We start from the raw sequence: 6000 nt of genomic DNA on the forward strand, positions 1-6000 counted from the left end.
GCACTCTGAGCCCTGATCAAAGTGCACTTCTGGAGGCCAGTGGCATGATCTTGAGGTGTGAGAAAAAAGTTGTGAGGAAGAAGGTCACATGTTTGAAGGTCCAGACAATCAGGCTTTGGCTTGACCTCTCTGCCTATCTGGGAGCAGTTCCCCCCAGCTACTCATCTGAGCGGGGTTCAGAGGTTACCAATTACTTAGGGAGGCTGAGAAAGTTGTATGGAGCTGCTCTCAGCTGCCATTTCACATTAGCTTCAGGCCACTTGCAGGTAGGCTGTGGCTCTTAATGCTTCACTGCCGGTCAGGGATGTTTTTCAGCTCTCAGTCGCTGTGGCAGTGACAAACCATCTCCCTGTCCCACCAGGCAGCACTTGGTGCCTGCCCTGCGGCACAGCTCCCCATCCCCACACATTTGTGCATCACAAAGCTGCAACCCCACCACATGGTGGTTGTTTTAATTGCTTAACTGCTGACAAGGTAGCATTTTTCTGACCTTCTAAAAATTTTTCTCTTTTTTTCCTTTTCCCCTCTCTGAATATTTCAGAGCCATCAGTAAAAATGAGTGAAATTCTTTAATTGGTTGCAGATATCGAGATGATCAGAGTAATTTGTGGCAACTTTTTCTTACAAAACTTAAAGTAATGTATGTGTTTTCACACACTTCACTACCAACAAATTAAACAAAGGTGACTTACAGCCTTATGGAAGCAGAAGTATAAAAAAATACCTTCAGTATAAGTCTTGCAAATTTATTAAGACCTCTGAATCTTACACAAAAGCTCATAATTTAAGAGCTTGTTTTCAAGTTCCAACTTTAGAAGTTAGAATTGCCCTTAGAAATTAACTGAGGGTGGATAGATTGTGTGAAACACACTCCCTGGGGGAGTTCTCCTGCTTTCTTTTGAGGCTGCTCTCTTGGATATTGACAAACAGGATATTGAGCTACCCAGGATTCTGGTTTCATCCAGAATGGAATGTCCCATTCTTTCCATTTTACAAATAAGATTTGGGAGTTTGGAGTTTTTGCTTTGTGGAAGTCACAAACTTGAGAGTGATCACACTTCCCTAATGCAAGGCATATTTTCAGTCTATAAACAAGCCAGTTTCCTTTCAGAAATACGTCTGGGTTTTATTACATATCCTTTAACTTTCCCTGGAAAATGAGTACATTTGCGTTTGGAAATATTCACATAAGTGAAGAAATTTTCTAGGAAATTAAGTGAGCCACTTTGAGTTTACAGTGAAAGGCAAGAGCAGCCCTGCCTCAGTTTGTGAATATCTTATTTCACATACACTGCTATGATATATATTTACAGTTGCTGTGGGTTCATTTGGGGATTTTTTTGATGGATGGTTTGTTGGTTTTGGTTTGTGACTGGGAGTTATTTTTGGGGTTTTTTGTTGCTGTTTGTCCGTTGTTTTGGGTTTTTTTTTTTTTTAATTAAAAAAATCACAAAACATAACAGATTATTTTAGTCTTGATTTACACTCACTTTATTCTTCTCTTGCTCTTACCAGTTAATTTACCTTTAGGGTGAAAGGTGGTGTCTGTTAAATGTTTCACCAAATAAATATGCTCATAACTTCCTGTGTGACATGTACTGCTAAGTGCTTACTGGAAGTCTGCTTTCCATGGAGCAAACAGGCACGAATAAAGACTGGGACTTTGAAATCTGGACAACAGGGTTGGAATATCCTGGTCACATGGCAAGTCATGCTACACAGCACAGATATTGACATATCTGGAGAAACATTTGCTACATCCTAGGTTTTCTCAAAAGCATCTTGACTCTGACTCTTGTCACTACAGAGACTCTTATTTAATATACAGATGCATTACAAATGTTCCAATTTTTTCCTTTCTGGTATTTTTGTTGCCTCTTACCATGTGAAGTTCAATAGGGCAGCAATTACTTTTCATTTAATTCCATTTCATTTTCTACCCAAAAAAATTTCCACTATTAAGAAAACCTTAACTGGATAATCTTTTTAAGAATTTTATGCTGTCACTGTGAGTTCAATAAAAGAAGTGAATTTGCAACTTGAAATAAATGGAATTGTCACCTCTTACCTAATCTGTGGCTAAGAAAATTCAATTATTTTCACAGAAGAAAAAAAATAGCAAGCACAGACAATACTCTGAAAGATAAGGGTATGATATTCAATAGAGTTTTTAGGGGTGATGGGTTTATAATTATCCAGATTGCAATGTCTAATGCCTTTTTGTAGTGTAATATAATAGATACCTTGAATAGAATTATTGATAAGAGAGAAAGGAAATGCAAGTATGATGTTTGCAGTGTTTTGACCCAATCTTGTGCAGATTTGTTCCTCTTCAGAAACATTTTTGGGTTTCAGTTCCCACTATCAAAAGTCACTTCAAAACTTTGCATAGATTTCAGGAAGAAGACTACATGGAACGCTAGGGAGTCGAACGGTTAGAAAAAGATTCCTGGAAAAGGAGGGCATGCAGAGGAGATTTAACAGCTCATTGCTCACTTGGGTTAAAGTCAGAGCAGGCAGATTGCAGAGAACGAGAATGGGAGAAAATTGGCTGAAGATGAGAAGAAAAAGACTGGAGGGAGAAGGAAGAAATCTACAGGAAGAAAAGATAAAGTGCATTAAACTTGAGATGTGTTTTTGAGGAGCACAGACCCTAAAATATAAAAACAAGTAGACATCCAATTTAAATGTTTGACAATAGGCAGAGGATATAATTTCTACCTGTTTTACATTAACCTATGTTAAACAAAATCTTTATTACATTATATATCCTCTTACACATGAACTAAATATTGAATGTAATACTACTGTGAAACATATTTAAGTAGGAACATTTTTTAGTCCTTTATTTCAAGTTATTTTATATAAAAGAGAGAAACTGCAGTCCAGGTTTTCATGAGTAGCATTTGGAAAACCAAAACAAAACCAGGAAACAAAACACATTCCAAATGCTTTAATGTATAAGTTTGACACCACCACAATTAACTTAATGGAAAACCCCCTTATGCCATGTGTGAAATTCAGTGTGTTTTTAAGAACATGTTTCAAAGAAATATGTATTGGAGAGAGAAATATTTCTAGGAGAAATGTCAAGAGTATAAATTAGAGGAAGATTTGAAAATTTAGTATAGACCACAAGGATTTCATGAATGTAGCTACTTAGCAGTGAGTAAAGCCCAAATATACAAGGAGTTTTTAAACTGTTAGATGTAAATGAAGATATTAGACCCAATTTGGAGGTCTTGCAGAGATTCTTCAGTGATGTTCTAGATGGCTGAAGAAAAGCCATAGATTCTAGGGAGAACAGAAAAGTGCATTCCCTACTTTTTTACTAGGGAAAATTAAATGAATTATCAATGCCAAAAATATAGTTTTTTAAATGATTACTTATTAATACTATTTTTGAAATATATATATTGATGTGTCTACTGTACCCCTTCTTTTCATCAGCATCCTTACCACGTCAGCTGATTCTGCTTAAGGTAATTCAAAGAAAACAGATAATCATAGTAGGCAAAGCACAGCCAAAAAGGTCAAAGGCTGTTACTGTGGTGCAGACTCCTGTCCTGGATGGGTAGCTGAATGGCATTGGCAGAGTCAAATAAAGTTTTATTTGATTTATCAGGCATCAAGCATGAGATCAAATGAAGTCTTTGAAATGTTAGCTCTAGCAAATTTGCTGCACTTCACTGAGACATGCTGATAGTAGCCAGCCCATATATGATTGCATTTCAGTACAGAGTGGCTCATTTTAAAATACCCCAGTGAGCCACAGGAAGAGAGCAGCAGGAAAAGTGAAGAAAAGTTGAGCAGACTGAAGCTCTCATCTAAATTTATGTCATGTGGAGATGGGGTGAGAAATGGTGCCATGCACTCTCTGGGCTTTTCAGTCACCTTGGTGTACAGAAAACATGACAGACTATAATATCTACCACAAATCTGAAGGTCAATGCACCAAAAATTTCATAGAAACTTCCAGGTCTTGGACAACATCACATAGATGTGATTTCTGTTATTTCTCAGGAACATTATGGTGACAGGAAAAACTTATTAAAAGTGATAAAGAGATGCAAAATAAAGTACATGTTTTCATCACGAGAGCTGAAATCAAGACCTCTGGGTTCAGTTCCCAAGCCTGCTGTAATACTGAATGAATTAAAAATGTCCCAGACCCTCATCCATCCAAATGGCTAGTGCTCTCTCATTTACTACTTTTTTTGTCAATGGCTTTTTAACTGAAATATTTTTGTCTACTATTAGACCTTTAGCAGCAGGGTTCTATTTAAATGCAACACTATGATACATAAAATAAATTTTAAAAGATCAATATCTTTATTTTATTTTTCTATGTTTTGAACATATATAAAGCCCTATCCTGATAATTAACTTGACAAAGGTAACATCAAGTTCTTCTACTACATGCACCACCCTAAAGAAAGGTTAAGATTCATTCAGGTGAATAGTACTTTTAATGATGAAAAATATAAACTTGCTTATTTAAAGCAGTCACAGAAATACTTTTTTTCCTTGGCTGCATTTATATTTCATCAAAGAATGCACTACTTTCTTAAAAGGGCATTTTGAAAGAATTGGGGGCTGATTTCAACAAGAATCTTTCTTCTGTTTGCCATGTGCAGTCTATATCTAGTGCTTCAAGCAGTTTTGATTGTTGTTTTTGTTGGTTTTCTCTGGTAGTAACCAGCTAAGCAGAAACAGACCTGTGATGACAGTAGTATGTTATAGTGGGTACTGCAAAAGGTGGGAAAAGAGTTGTAAAGAAGGGAAGGGGAAGTGGGCAGATATGGCCAAACTGCTCTTTTCTGGAGTATTCCCAGGCTCAGAACAGTGTAATGGGATCCATTCCAGGATATTTTAACTCCTTCCTTGGCAGGAAGAAAATAATTTCCATATAGTCTTGTGGTTCCTACATGCACAAAATACGTAACCAGCTTCAGCAGCCTCAGCACAGACCTGTGGATGTCAGTAGTAACATACAGGGTTTAAGAGCATTTTTTATTTTCTGAATGTTCTGGTGTAGCTCTTTATGCCTGTGAAAGCATTTCACTTTCCCTTCCCTTGATCACTATTTTCTGCCCTGTTCTCATCTGTGTTATCATCCCTTGTTCCTGATTCATGTCTTCTGCCAGCTGTGATCTGGACTGTTTTCAGAGGACCAGATGGATTGGGATGGTCAGATTACTTTGGTGAGGCAAAGATCAAGGTGTATACTGGAAAATCCAGCTTTGTTCAGTTTTGATAGCAGTGATTGCTCCAGCTCTGCCATTTGCTGCTCTCTGCAGCTGCATGCCAAAGACATCCTTCTGAATATCACCAACCTCCCAGTGCCAACAGAGCATCTGGTGTGCACTGTATCTTCTTTCAGAGGTTAGAAGCCAAGCCTACAAAATTTGCCAGGGAACCTTTTTGCAGCATTTAGCAGCCATAGCTTTCTCTGCCTCTGTGGTTCTCCAGCGTGCTCCTCCTGCAGCTCAGTCTGGCTTTTGGCTTCCCCCAGCACTCCTCAACCATCACCCCCTGCCTCGCTCTCCTCCTGATAGCTGTGGTTATGCCCTATAGAAGAGATTTTTAAGGATTATCCTCTACCCCTGCTGGCTAGGCCAGACAGGAGGGCAATTGCTAGGAGTAGCTGTCTCCTTCCCAGCTGATGCATTGTACTTGCTCTCTCTTTTATGTGTGCTGGCATGACTTGCAATGGGTTACTTCACTTGCAGTCGTAACTAAGGCTAATAAAATGCTATTATGGTTAATTATATTCACCGGTGAGGCACTTAAACTTTACATGAAATGGCATCCCAGTAGGCTTCAGTTTTCATAACACATGGCAGTTGGAATGGCAAGGTTTTAAAAACCATGTAATTTCATTAGAGTAACAAGACAAGCACTTGAGTAATTTTTTTATGATGTGCTTAATGGTGTTGCCATATGGATGGCTTGTAAATAAACAAACAAAAAACCAAAAAAAACCCTGGTGGAAGGCTA

Source organism: Vidua macroura, chromosome 4 (genome assembly GCF_024509145.1).
Source record: "Vidua macroura isolate BioBank_ID:100142 chromosome 4, ASM2450914v1, whole genome shotgun sequence".
Taxonomy (NCBI): Eukaryota; Metazoa; Chordata; class Aves; order Passeriformes; family Viduidae; genus Vidua; species Vidua macroura.